The following is a 14,560-nucleotide window of genomic DNA, read 5'->3' as shown; positions in this document are numbered from 1 at the left end:
TGAATTAAAGGCATATGATCAGAGGGATGGAGCAGATGTTGAATGAATGCACGCCCCGTGTGTGTGGTAAGCTCTCCCCAGAAGTGCACGAGGGTGGAGCAGGAGCAACATGAGAGATGGGATTTTGGTGATGTGAAAGTCTCCATAAAAGAATGTGTTGATATCAGTTCCCCTCCAATGGTTGTGTGAGATCCCTGAAGAGTGTAGCCCTTCAGTACATGATGGCTTGATGAGAGATTGATAATGGAGTAGGTTGAAGAATGACGTACTTGGAAAGTATTCATCCACTTCCTGTACTGGAATTCTCCAGGCATTGTTGCCAGCCACGCTGACCTCTTGCGCAATGGCCTCCCAGGCCGATGGAGTAAGGCTGCTGTGCTTCATTGAGCCATCTCTTGGGTAGAGGACACGTCTGTGATCCCTGACTCTTTGGATCAAGGCCTGGAGGGCTTAGCAATAACCCTCTCACTGAATTCTGCCAGGGTCACTCAGCTCCTGACCTCATAGCAGCCTTGGTTCAAACATAAACAAACGAGCTAAAAGATGGCCCAGTGGTTAGCACTGCTGCCTCACACCACCAGGGACCCAGGTTCGATTCTGAGTGACTGTGAGGAGTTTGTGTGCTCTCCCCCGTGTCTGTGTGGGTTTTCTCCAGGTTTCCCATTGCCCAAAGATGTGCAAGTTGGGTGGATTGGTCATGATCAATGTGCGGAGTTACAGGGATGTGCAGGTTAGGCTATGGGGATAGGGTGGAGGAGTGGGCCTAGGTAGAGTGCTCTTTTCAAGGATCGGTGCAGAGCGATTGGCCTCCTTCTGAACCAGAGGGATTCTATGGAACTCCACAGGTGAGGTGAGAGTGAATGCCTTTGATATCATAGAACATAGAACAGTACAGCACAGTACAGGCCCTTCAGCCCACGATGTTGTGCCGACCACTTATCCGAATGTAAAATCAACCTAACCTTCAATTTACTGCTGTCCATGTGCTTGTCTAAGAGTCGCTTAAGTGTCCCCTAATGACTCTGACACCACCTCTGCTGGCAGAGCATTTCACACACCCACCGCTCTCTGTGGGAAGAACCTACCTCTGACATCTCCCCTATACCTTCCTGCAATCAATCGCCTTAAAATTATGTCCCCTCGTGACAGCCATTTCCACCCTGGGGAAAAGTCTCTGTCTAGCCACCCTATCCATGCCTCTCATCACCTTGTACACCTCTATCAAGACACCTCTCCACCTTCTTCGCTCCAGTGAGAAAAGCCCTCGCTCCCTCAACCTTTCTTCATAAGACATGTCGTCCAGTCCAGGCAGCATCCTGGTAAATCTCCTCTGCACCCTCTCCAAAGCATCCACATCCTTCCTATAATGAGGCGACCAGAACTGGATACAATATTCCAAGTTCATCAATGTGTCTCATCACATCCTCAAAGAATTCAATGAGGCTTGTGAGGCATGACCTGCTCCTCACAAAGCCATGCTGACTATCTTTAATCAAACTTATTTAATCTATATAACATTAATCATATCTCTCAGAATCCTTATAAAGCTGCAGCAAAACCTTGTGTCTCTTAAACTCAATCCCCCTGTTAATGAAAGCCAACACGCCATACGCCTTCTTAACAACCCTATCAACCTGGGTGGCAACTTTGAGGGGCCCCAAGATCCTCTGTTCCTCCACACTTTCAAATAATTCTGCCTTTTACCCTGTATTCAGCATTCAAATTTGACCTTCCAAAATGAATCACTTCACATTTATCTAGGTTGAACTCCATCTGCCGCTTCTCAGCCCAGCTCTGCATCCTGTCAATGTCCTGTTGTAACCTGAAACATCCCTCGACACTATCTACAACTCCACCAACCTTTAAGTCGTCGGCAAACCTACTAACCCACCCTTCCACTTCCTTATCCAAGTCATTTATAAAAACCACAAAGAGCAGAGGTCCCAGAACAGATCCCTGCGGGACACCACTGGTCACCGACCTCCAGGCGGAATACTTTCCATCCATTACCCTCACTGTCTTCTTTTGGCCAGTCAATTCTGCATCCAGACAGCCAAATTTCCCTGTATCCCATCTCCCCTGACTTTCTGAATGAGCCTACCATGGGGAACCTGATCAAATGCCTTACTGAAATCTATATACACCACATCCACTGCCCGACCTTCATCAATGTGTCTCGTCACATCCTCAAAGAATTCAATGAGGCTTGTGAGGCATGACTTGCCCCTCACAAAGCCATGCTGACTATCTTTAATCAAACTATGTTTTTCTAAGTAATCATAAATCCTATCTCTCAGAATCCTTTCCAATATTTTGCTCACCACAGATGTAAGACTGACTGGTCTGTAATTCCCAGGAATTTCCCTATTCCCTTTATTCAACAGGGGAACAACATTCGCCTCCCTCCAGTCATCCGGTACTACTCCAGCGGAGAGTGAGGACGCAAAGATCATCGGCAACGGCGCAGCAATCTCTTACCTCGCTTCCCGTAGTAACCTTGGGTATATCCCGTCAGGCCCAGGGGATTTCTCCATCCTGATCCTTTTCAAAATTTCCAGCACATCCTCCTTCTTAATATCAACCTTTTTGAGCCTATTAACCTGGTTCATGCTGTTCTCACAAGTAACAAGGTACCTCTCTCTCGTGAATACTGAAGCAAATTATTCATTTCGGGCCTCCCCAACGTCCTCAGACTCCAGGCACAAGTTCCCTCCACTATCCCTAATCGGCCCGACTCTCACTCAGATCATCCTGTTATTTCTCACATAAGTGTAGAATGCCTTGGGGTTTTCCCTAATCCTTCCTGCCAGGGCTTTTTCATGCCTCCTTATAGCTCTCCTACGTCCATTTTTGAGTTCCTTCCTGGCCACCTTGTAACCCTCTAGAGCCATGCCAAATCCTTGCTTCCTCAACCTTACGTTAGCTCCCTTCTTCCTCTTGACTAGAAGCTCCATATCTCTTGTCATCCAAGGCTCCTTCACCTTACCATTCCTTCTTTGTATCAAGGCCACAATCGATGGTGTGCGGCACCAAGAGGAGTCCGAGTAAAACCGAAGTCAGTGGGATCCAGTGGAAAACTCTCCGTTAGTTGGGAGTGATACCTGGCACAAAGGAATACTGTTGTGGTTGGTGGCGGTCATGTTCCAGGACATCACTGCAGGAGCTCCTCAGGGTAGTGTCCTCGGACCACCATCTCCCGCTGCTTCATTAATGATCCTCCTTCCATCATGGTCAGAACTGGGGATGTTTGCGGATGACTGCACAATGTTCTGCACCATTCAGACTTCTCAGATAATGAAGCAGTCCATGTCCAAATGCAGCAAGACCTGGACAATATCCAGGCTTGGGCTGACAAGTGGCAAGTTACATTTATGCCACACAAGTGCCAGGCAATGACCATCTTTAACAAAAGAGAACCTAACTATCGTCCCATGACATTCAATGGCATTACCACCGCTGAATCCCCCACAATCAACAGCCTTACCAGAAAGTGTGCTGGACTCGCCATATCAACACTGGATACAAGAGCAGGTCAAAGGCTAGGAATCCTACAGCGAGTAACTCACCTCCTGACTCCCAGTACCTGGTCCACCATCCATAAAGTCAGGAGTGTAATGGAAACCTTTTCACTTGCAGCTCCAACAACACTCAAGAAGCTCAACACCATCCAGTGGCTAAGAGACTGAACCAGAGCCATAAAGTTTTAAGATGGTGCGGAAAGATAGATTCATGTCAGGAGTCATAATATAAAAAACAGAGCTTGGTTATTTTATAAACAAACTTTATTAAAATAAAATTAAAGAAAACAATATTTAAACTTTTAAACTTCAAACCCAACAATAACAAATTACATCTGGTTTCTTAACCTTAACACACTAGTTCCCATTAAACAGCACTTTAAATAAATATGCAGCTTTCATGCTGCCTACACAGGCAGACAAAGACAAGTTTTCTTAAAAGGTAATTAGGGATGGACAATAAATGCTGGTCTAGCCAGCGAAGTCCACATCCCATGAATGAGGAAAAAGCAGAGTAAAGAAAACTTGAGATGTGGTCTCACCAACACTTTCTAACAATACTTTCTGACTTTAAGATTTAGTTATCCTAGCAATAAACATCCATTTTTATTTCTAATCATTTGATGTACCTGTATATGCGGATGATACTAAAAGAGAACAAAGAACATACAGTGCAGAAGGAGGCCATTCGGCCCATCAAGTCTGCACCAACCCACTTAACCCCTCACGTCCACCCTATCCGTGTAACCCAATAACCCCTCCTCACCTTCTTGTTCACTAAAGGCAATTTATCACGGTCAATCCACCTAACCTGCACGTCTTTGGACTGTGGGAGGAAACCGGAGCACCCGGAGGAAACCCACGCAGGCACGGGGAGAACGTGCAGACTCCACACAGACAGTGACCCAGCCGGGAATCGAACCTGGGACACTGGTGCTGTGAAGCCACAGTGCTAACCACTTGTGCTACCGTGCTGCCCGATGGTAGGAAAATAGGTAGGAAAGCAGGCAGTAAAGAGATAAAGGGTTGGATTCTTCCACACTGACCCCACAAGATGGCCACGGGCGGGCACGGACCATGTAAAGGTCCATTGACCTCAGGCGGGAATTTCCAGTCGCCGGCCGGGCAGGGCTGGAGAATCCCACCCAAAGAGTTTACAGACGGATATCGATAGGCTATTGGGTCAAAGTTTGGCAGATGGAGTTTAACGTGGATGAGTGTGAGGTTATCCATTTTGGCTGAAAAAATAGAAAGGCAAATTATTATCTAAATGGAAAGCAGATTCAAAATATGTCTGGGCAGAGGGATCTGGGCAGAGGGATCCGGGCAGAGGGATCCAGGCCCAGGGATCCGGGCCGAGGGATCCGGGCAGAGGGATCCGGGCAGAGGGATCTGGGCAGAGGGATCTGGGCAGAGGGATCCGGGCAGAGGGATCGGGGCAGAGGGATCTGGGCAGAGGGATCCGGGCAGAGGGATCTGGGCAGAGGGATCCGGGCAGAGGGATCTGGGCAGAGGGATCCGGGCAGAGGGATCTGGGCAGAGGGATCTGGGCGGAGGGATCTGGGCAGAGGGATCCGGGCAGAGGGATCTGGGCAGAGGGATCTGGGTGTCTTTGTTCATGAATCACAGAAAGTTGGTTTGCAGGTACAGCGTGTAGTTAAAAAGGCAAATGGGATTTCAGTGTTTATTGCAAAAGGACTGGAGTATAAAAGTAGAGAAGTGTTGTTGCAATTGTACAGGGTGTTGGTGAGACCACATCTGGAGTATTGTGTCCAGTTTTGGTCTCCTCATTTGAGAAAAGATGAGGTGGCATAGGAGGCAGTTCAGAAGAGTTTCACCTGATTGATTTTGATGATGGAAGGGTTGACGTATTTTTTACGTATTTATTTTTTTCATTCGTTCTTGGAATGTGGGTGTCATTGGCTGGCCCACCATTTATTGCCCATCCCTAATTGCCCTTCAACTGGGTGAGTTGCTCGGCCATTTCAATGAGGGGCAGTTAAGAGTCAACCACATTGCTGTGGGTCTGGAGTCACATGTAGGCCAGACTGGGTAAGGACAGCAGATTTCTTTCCTTAAAGGACATTAGTCAACCAGATGGATTTTTATGACAATCAGCAATGGTTTCATGGTCATCATTAGACATTTAATTCCAGATGTGTATTCAATTCAAATTTCACCATTAACCATTGTGGGATTCAAACCCGTGAGCCCAGAGCAGTATCCTGGGTCTCTGGATTACTAGTCCAGTGAAAATACCACTACGCTACCGCCTCTCCTATGAGCAGCATGGTAGCACAGTGGCTAGCACAGTTGCTTCACAGCTTCAGGGTCCCAGGTTCAATTCCCGGCTTGGGCCACTGTCTGTGCGGAGTCTGCACGTTCTCCCCGTGTCTGCGCGGGTTTCCCCCGGGTGCTCCGGTTTCCTCCCACAGTCCAAAGACGTGCAGGTTAGGTGGATTGGCCGTGATAAATTGCCCTTAGTGTCCAAAAAAGGTTAGGTGGAGTTACGGGGTAAGTTGGAGACATGGGCTTAAGTGGGGTGCTCTTTCCAAGGGCCTGTGCAGACCCGATGGGCTGAATGGCCTCCTCCTGATCTGTAAATTCTATGATTCTATGAGAGATTGAGGATTATACGTGCTGGAGTTTGGAAGAATGAGAGGGGATCTGGTTGAGGTACATAAAATACTAAGAGGGATTGATAAAGTAAACATAGACCAAATGTTCCCTCCCTGTTATATTACTTTACGTCACATATATATTACTCTTTGAACGAGCCGAGTTGATGAAATAAACAATAGTCTTCTTTCAAAGATGAACTAACTTAATGAGTAATATACATAATATTCTGTGAGTCCTTTATACTTAATACTCAACTAGTAAAAGAAATAATATACAGTAAAGATAACTAACTAACTATACAAATGTAATAATGAAATAACTTATAACCTCTCTCTCTCTCTAGCTAATCTATGTCTTGTTTGTTCACTCTCCTGAAGCACACTCTCTGAGAGGGAAAGTCTTTCTGATACCATCTGATAGTGAGACATCTAGTGTTGAATTGACTGTACTACATTTACATACATTGATCATGTACAGGGATCACTATATCCCCCTTGTTACATATGAAATGCAATGTATCCAATGTACAGTAATTACTAGAATCATGAAAAATATCACAAATTCAGACAATTGGGTCATCCTCTTCTCCTTGTCGATCTTCTTAACGTTAAAGGTGATGAAGAGGATTTAATGTAATTGTCGATCATCAAATTTGAATGCATTTGCTGTTCAATTTGTTTTGAGATTGGTTTCAAATCAAGATTAGGAAAAATCTTTGCAGTATCTTGAAGTAGATCACTTCCATTTCTTAGAATGTTTCCAGCTGAAGTTCTTATCAGATAAAATCTTGGAGAAAATTGCCTAATTATGTGAGTAGTGTCAGACCAACTTCCTTCAGGAAGTTGTAATCTAAAAATATTATTCTCAGACAGAGTAGACAATTCTTTTGAACGTTGATCAAAGTATCTTTTCTGCTTCATTTTCTGTTGAATTTTCTTCACAGTGCAATGTTGTTCAGGATCAGGAAGATGTAACTGAGGTAGAGTCGTTCTCAAAATTCTGTTGTATAACATTTGAGATGGAGATAATCCTATAGATAAAGGTGATGTCCTGTAATTGAGTAAAACTAGATAAAAATCAGATTGAGAATGTTTGGATTTAGTAAGTAGCTGTTTGATAATGTGGACACCTTTCTCTGCTTTTCCATTGGACTGTGGAAAGTTAGGGCTTGAAGTCACATGTTCAAAATTGTACTTCAATGAGAATTCTTGCCATTCATGACTTGAGAAACAAGGGCCATTGTCAGACATGACGATATGAGGAATACCATGCCTGGCAAATATTTTCTTGCATGCCTTCATGACAGTACTGGATGTGATGTTGTTTAATGTCACTAGTTCAGGAAAATTGGAAAAATCGTCAATGACTACGAGATAGTCCTTGTCAAATAAGTGAAAGAGATCAGCACCAACCTTGATCCATGGTGATGTTACAAGATCATATGGTTGCAGTGGTTCTTTGCATTGATGCTTTTGATGTGACTGGCACGTGAACCCGACGATATCACGTCCGAGATATCATGTGATACCTGGCCAATACATCGACTGTCTGGCACGACATTTACATTTTTCAATGCCTAGTGATCCTCATGAAGTCTAGAAAGCATTTCAGAACCTCATGCTTGGTGGAATCACAATGCGATCTTGTCTCCTCAGCGGTATACCATCTACAATAGTCAGTTCTGACTGAATGCTTTGGTATTGCGGACAATTATCTTTAGGCCATCCTTGTTGAAGATGATGCATGACTTTCATTAAAGTAGCATCCTTCAGTATTTCAATGCAAATTTGTTGAAATTTGACATCAGAGACAGGAATTAGCTCTCTGAATAATTGCAGTTGAGGATTAACATCATTTATCGATTCTTCTGGTATAATGTCAGTGTTGACTGATCTAGATAAGGTGTCAGCAATTACTAGCTCTTTACCTGGTGTGTATTTTAGTGTGAAATTATATCTTCTTAATTTCATCATCAGATGTTGAAGTCTGGGAGTCATATCATTCAAGTTTTGTTCAATGATATGTACAAGTGGGTGATGGTCAGTTTCTACTGTGAACTTGGATAGACCACGAACATAGTTGTGGAATTTGGAAATCCCTGTAACTAGCCCAAGACACTCCTTTTCAATTTGGGCGTACCCACACTCAGTCTCAATTATGGATCTTCACGCGTAGGCAATATGAACCCAATTATTGAAATGGTCTTGGTGAAGTAAAACAGCACCTGTGCCATTTTTACGAACATCCGTTATGATTTTAGTAGGTCTTGCAAGATCAAAAAATGATGAGCACGGAGCTTGTATCAATTGTTGTTTTAAATCTGTCCATTCTTCAGTATGTTTTTCAGTCCAGATGAAATCTGTGTTCTTTCTAATTAGTTGACGTAGTTGTTCTGTTAGCTAGATTTGAAATAAATTTTCCAAGAAAGTTGACAAATCCGAGAAAGCATAAGACTGCCTTCTTGCATCTAGGAATTTGCATTGCGTTGATAGTTTGCACTTTATCTTGATCTGGCTTTATTCCTTCAGCTGTGATGTTGTCACCTAAAAATTTCGGAGAGGAGGCGGCAATCATGCATTTGGCTTTGTTTAGCTTCAAACCATAATCGTGAATCCTTTTGAATACTTCCCAAAGACGTGTCATACGCTCTTCATGTGTTGTTGACCAGACGATGATGTCGTCAACGTAAACCCGAACACCTTCTATGTTCTCAATCATTTGCTCCATCGTTCTGTGAAAGATTTCCGAAGCTGAGATAATTCCAAAGCGATCCGTTTAAAACAATACCTTCCGAAAGGTGTATTAAAAGTACAGAGAAGTTTACTGGAGTCTTCTAGTTGCATCGCCAGAAACCTTGAGACACATCAAGTTTGGTAAAAATTCTGGCATTGGCCATTTCTGCAGTAATGCTTTCCTTCTTCGGTATTGGATAATACTGTCTTTTAATCTTTTAACGTTGCGATTGAGATCTTTCGGATCCATACAGATTCTTATCTCACCTGTAGGTTTTTTCACACAGACTAGGAACTAACCCAGTCAGTAGGTTGAGTAACCTTTGATATGATACCTTGAACTTGTAATCTTCAAAGTTCAGAGGAGCAGGTATACGTCAAGGTGGATGGATTACCGATTTGACATCCTTTTTCAATTGACGTTTGGACTGAAACGTACCCATGCCTTGAAATACATCAGGGTATTCCTTTAAGAGTTGTTAAATGTCATCCTTGACCTAGTCGACTGACAGGTATTCAAAAAAATTATTTTGATGAGCTTCAAATCTTTGCAGACTTGAGCTCCAAGGAAAGATGAACGAGAATCATTGACAATCTTGAATCTGACTTGTTTTTGAACGTCACTGTTTGTGACACTCAGGTAACACGAACCATGTGAGAAAATGGGATTGCCATTATAATCTCTTAATGAGCACTCTGGAGGTATCATTTCATAATGACTTTTTATCTTGGACAAGTTCTTGGAATTCAAAAGATTTGCCAAGGCACCTGTGTCCAGTTTGAAAGTAATTGGAATTGTGTTAATGGACACAGCAGTCATCCATTCATTGCTAACGACATTGACTCTTTGATCTTTCATTGCTTGAAGATCCTGCTCATATTCTTGATGAGCTGGATTTATTGCTTTAAGATGTGCTTGCTTGCTTGTAGATCGTCCTTTATGGACGATTCAACCACATCAACGAGGAAAGTATTTTCTAATGAGAAATTATCATCTTCCATGAAATCTTCTTGTGTGTTGATTTCTTCTTTATGGGTCCACAGCTCTCGCTTTGTAGTATTTTATCTGTGCAGGAGGAATGTAACTTGCGGACGATTGACAGAGAAGCAGAATGGTTTAACTTCTGACATCTTAAACAGCGCTTACCAAAAGCAGGAAAGATTCCCTATAAGTGGGTGTTGCCACACCTGTGACACGTAATTAAGTTGTCATCATGACGTATTAGTAACGCTCGTGCATGCGCAGACTTCTCCTTCGACGTCTCGCATTTCTGTGCATAGTGCGCATGAGCAGAGCCCAAAATGCTTGTGACGGATAGCGTCCGTTCCTCACAGTCTTCTGCTTTGCCTGCGACACCATTTTGATTTTCTTTACCTCGTGGTAGAGATTTGTGCTTTTTTCTTTAGGGTAAAATGCCACATGCTGACTTTTTGGTCTGTCCAACGGAGATGCACTTATCAATCGTGATTTGTAATGTTAAATCATTTTGCTGAATTAATGTTTCTCTGACTGTATCATCAAGTATACCACATACAATCTGGTCTCTTACAAGTGAATCATGTAAATCTGCATAGTTACACGTTTTAGCTAAGAGATTGAGATCTGTGATGAAATTATTCACCAACTTTTTTAACTCTATTGTGAAATTTTAAGCGTTCTAAAATTTAATTGGTCTGCATCTTGCAACGTTCATCGAACTTCACTATAACTTGATCAATTTTGTTTTATCTTCACCAGCATTAAAATTAAAGGAATTGAAGATTTTGATTGCTTGCTGTCCTGCCAGGGACAGTAATAAACCAATTCTTCGAGCTTCTGGTGCAGCACTTAAGTCACTAGCTTCTGAACAGAGTTGAAACTGTTGTTTGACCAATTTCCAGTTCAGATTTAAATTACCAGTGGTCTCTAGATGTCTTGATGCTTGAACTTGATCCATTGAAAAGTTGTTTTTGTCGGTTGCCGATGTTGCTATGACTTCTGTAGTCGAATAGTTGATTCCAATTTCTTTCTTTCTTTTTATTCTAAATCTTCACTAGTCTTTTCTTAAAAGCTTAAGCACTCTGGTACCATGTTATATATACCTCTTTGAACCAGCCGAGTTGATGAAATAAAACAATAGTCTTCTTTTAAAGATGAAGTAACTTAATCAGTCATATAAATAATATTCTATGAGTCCTTTATACTTAATACTCAACTAGTAAGAAATAAAATAGAGTAACGATAATTAACTAACGATAGAATATAATAATGAAATAACTTATAACTTCTTTTTCTAGCTAATCTATGTCTTGTCTGTTCACTCTCCTGAAGCACACTCTCTCAGAAAGAGCGGGAAAGTCTTTCATATACCATCTGATAGTGAGACATCTAGTGTTGAATTGACTGTACTACATTTACATACATGATCATGTATATTCATATACAGAGATCACTACACCCCTTGTGGGGCAATCTAGATCGAGAAGCCACAGATACAGGTTGAGAGACGGTAGATTTAGAACTGAGATGAGGAAGAACTACTTCTCGCAGAGGGTGGTGAATTAGTGGAACTTGTTACCCACAGTGCGATGGAATCTGAATCATTAAATTGTTTCAAGAAGGAGATAGATATATTTCTGATTTTTTTAAAAAAAGGTTAAAGGGATATGGGGAACAGGTAGCGAGGTGAGTTGAGACCAGGAAGAGATCAGCCATGATCTGGTTGAATAGTGGAGAAGCTCGAGGGGCTGAATGGCCGACTTCTGCTTCTAATTTCTATATACCAATTATTTGTGATTCATGTACCAGGATACACAGATCCCTCACTACTGCAGAATTCTGCAAACCATCTCTATTTAAATAAGATATTGCCTTCCTATTCTTCCTGCCAACGTAGACATTGTACTTCATCTGCCAAGTTTGAGTATTCACATGATTGCAATGGGATAAGATCAGTATTACATAATCCATATTGCCCAGTGTCCTGAGTGCCACCACAGTGATGTTACACAACCTGCCGTGTTACAATGCAGTTTTCTAACTGCTCACTGGGAAAAAATCATTCGCTGTTTGGCTGCTAAACAAATTAATAAACTTTTGCCTGCTTTTTATTTTTGAGTTTCTTTATCACATAATTATATACGGTTGCAAGTATTGTGAAAGTAGCCATATGGACATTGGACCTGCCCTGATGCATTTACCAGTGTTTATTCTGCCTGGAACTTGTTTTTATTGCTTAAGAAACAGATCCTTATCTTTTAAATTCCATTTTACGTCGCGGGTAGTTCGGATCTGGAATGTGCTGCCTGAGAGTGTGGTGGAAGCAATTTCAATCAAAAAATCAAGAGGGAAGTGGATATTATCTGAACAAGGAATAATGTGTAGGGGAGAAGGCAACGGTGGTAATATTGCTCCTTCAGAGTCAGCACACAGAGGATGGGCAGAATGGCCTCCCTGTGCCATAACTGTTCTATGATTCTCCTGACAAGCATACACAATCATTCCTGTTGTGACATATTTGCACATTTACCAATCAGAAGTTTCAAACATTGTGGTACTGATAAAAATAGAAGAAATTATGAAACATTGTTGGGAGTGAAAAGTTTCTGTTTTCTTACTGCTCGTGATCAGTTTTGTTCGTGTGTGTTTTCTTACCCTCTCAATGATTGTCCCAATTTAAATAATTCCAGCAGCAATTTTAGTTTTGAATTCAAAATTAAAGAAGGATATTATAATCCGCTTTGCCTGGAGTTCAAATTGCAGTCTCACTCACTCTGACCAACCACACTATCACACATGCCAAGATTAGGGTGGTGAAAAGACAATATAATTACAATTTGCGATGTGTCAGTCTCTTCGTTGCAGGCCTGTGGTTTCTGAGATGAAATATATTTGGTTGAAGTGAAGGTCTTGTAAGGCCTCTTGTAAGATTTTCAGTAGGCTGCAGGGCCTCTTGTAGTCGACTTTCCAGGAGGGAGATCCCCAGGTGAACTTGAAGTTATAAGAGGTTGGGAGGAGCCATTCAGGTACGATGTTTGTTACCTCGGCTGCTTAGTAGATGTGGTAGCATGGTTCAATGGCTACCTGATTGATTCTGTCCAGAACAGTTCTTGTTGGTTTAGGGCAGCATGGTCGCACAGTGGTTAGCACAATTGCTTCACAGCTCAGGGTCCAAGGTTCGATTCCCGGCTTGGGTCACTGTCTGTGAGGGGTTTCTCGGGTGCTCCGGTTTCCTCCCACAGTCAAAGATGTGCAGGTTAGGTGGACTTGGCCATGTTAAATTGCCCTTAGTGTCCAAAATTGCCCTTAGTGTTGGGTGGGGTTACTGGGTTATGGGGATAGGGTGGAGATATGGCTTGGAAGGGTGCTCTTTCCAAGAGCCGGTGCAGACTCGATGGGCCGAATGGCCTCCTTCTGCACTGTAAATTCTATGACACAATGTCAATAATTGACACGCGAAATTACTTTGCGCTGGAATTCCTGCTTAAAACCAACTTGCGCCAATGTGCTAACTTTCTCCCCAGACTTCCAGCTGCACCGACTGCACCATGAAATTAATTTAAACAACGAGTCACTGCAAAAGTATGGAAGTTATGGAAAACCTTTAAAAACTGGTTCAGTTTCAGTTGGAGTACTGTGTTCAATTCTGGGCATCACACTTTGGGAAGGATGCCAATGCCTTGGTGAGGGCACTCACTGGAACGGTACCAGGAAGAAGGGAATCACGTGAAGTGGGAGTAAAGGAGCTTTCTATGTTTCTCAGCCTGATCTGCTACATATCTAACACAACAACTTCTATTTAGATCGCATGCTTAACTTAGTTGAAACATTACAAGGTGTTTGGGCTGTGCTGACTGGACCAGGTGATTGCTAATGTCCGGTGGTCGCTGATGACTTGGTTGATTTACTGGCTGGCGGCCAATGACTGGGCCCAAACAGGCTGTGCTCTGCCCGGTAACAGTGTTAATTGGATACTATCCTCTGGAATGTTTTTCAGTGCTACGAGGATCCATTTCAGTTTCACGTTTGGCTCTGACAGCGGAAGAGAAATATCCATAATAACCTTCTCCCCAAAAAAGATGCAGTCAACTCTTTCTCCAATAAGCCTGTGGGTGTGGATTAAGACCATAAGACATAGGAGCAGAATTAGGCCACTCGGCCCATCGAATCTGCTCTGCCATTAAATCATGGCTGATATTTTCTCATCCCCATTCTCCTGCCTTCTCCTGTTAGGTACTTACTATTTATTGTCCAAGTGTATCTGCTGCGTAACAGTAATTGTGTTTCAGCTACAAACCTGACTGTAATTGTAGGGCAGTCAAACGCCAAGATTCAGGAATTTTAGAAGAAATATTGATTAATTCACTTGTGTTGCGACGGTGTTGCATTTTATCGCCCATCCCTAGATGCCCTTCAGAAGGTGATGGTGAGTTCCCTTCCTGAACCGCTGTAGTCCTTGAGGTGTAGGTACACCCACTGCTTTGGGGCAGCAGGGTAGCATGGTGGTTAGCATAAATGCTTCACAGCTCCAGGGTCCCAGGTTCGATTCCCGGCTGGGTCACTGTCTGTGTGGAGTCTGCACGTCCTCCCCCTGTGTGCGTGGTTTCCTCCGGGTGCTCCGGTTCCTCCCACAGTCCAAGATGTGCGGGTAGGTGGATTGGCCATGCTAAATTGCCCGTAGTGTCCTAATAGTAAGGTAAGGGGGAGGT

This window comes from Scyliorhinus canicula, chromosome 25 (assembly GCF_902713615.1).
Source record: "Scyliorhinus canicula chromosome 25, sScyCan1.1, whole genome shotgun sequence".
NCBI classification, from domain to species: Eukaryota; Metazoa; Chordata; class Chondrichthyes; order Carcharhiniformes; family Scyliorhinidae; genus Scyliorhinus; species Scyliorhinus canicula.
The sequence above is the reverse complement of the archived record's forward strand: the minus strand, read 5'-3'. Positions refer to the sequence as shown.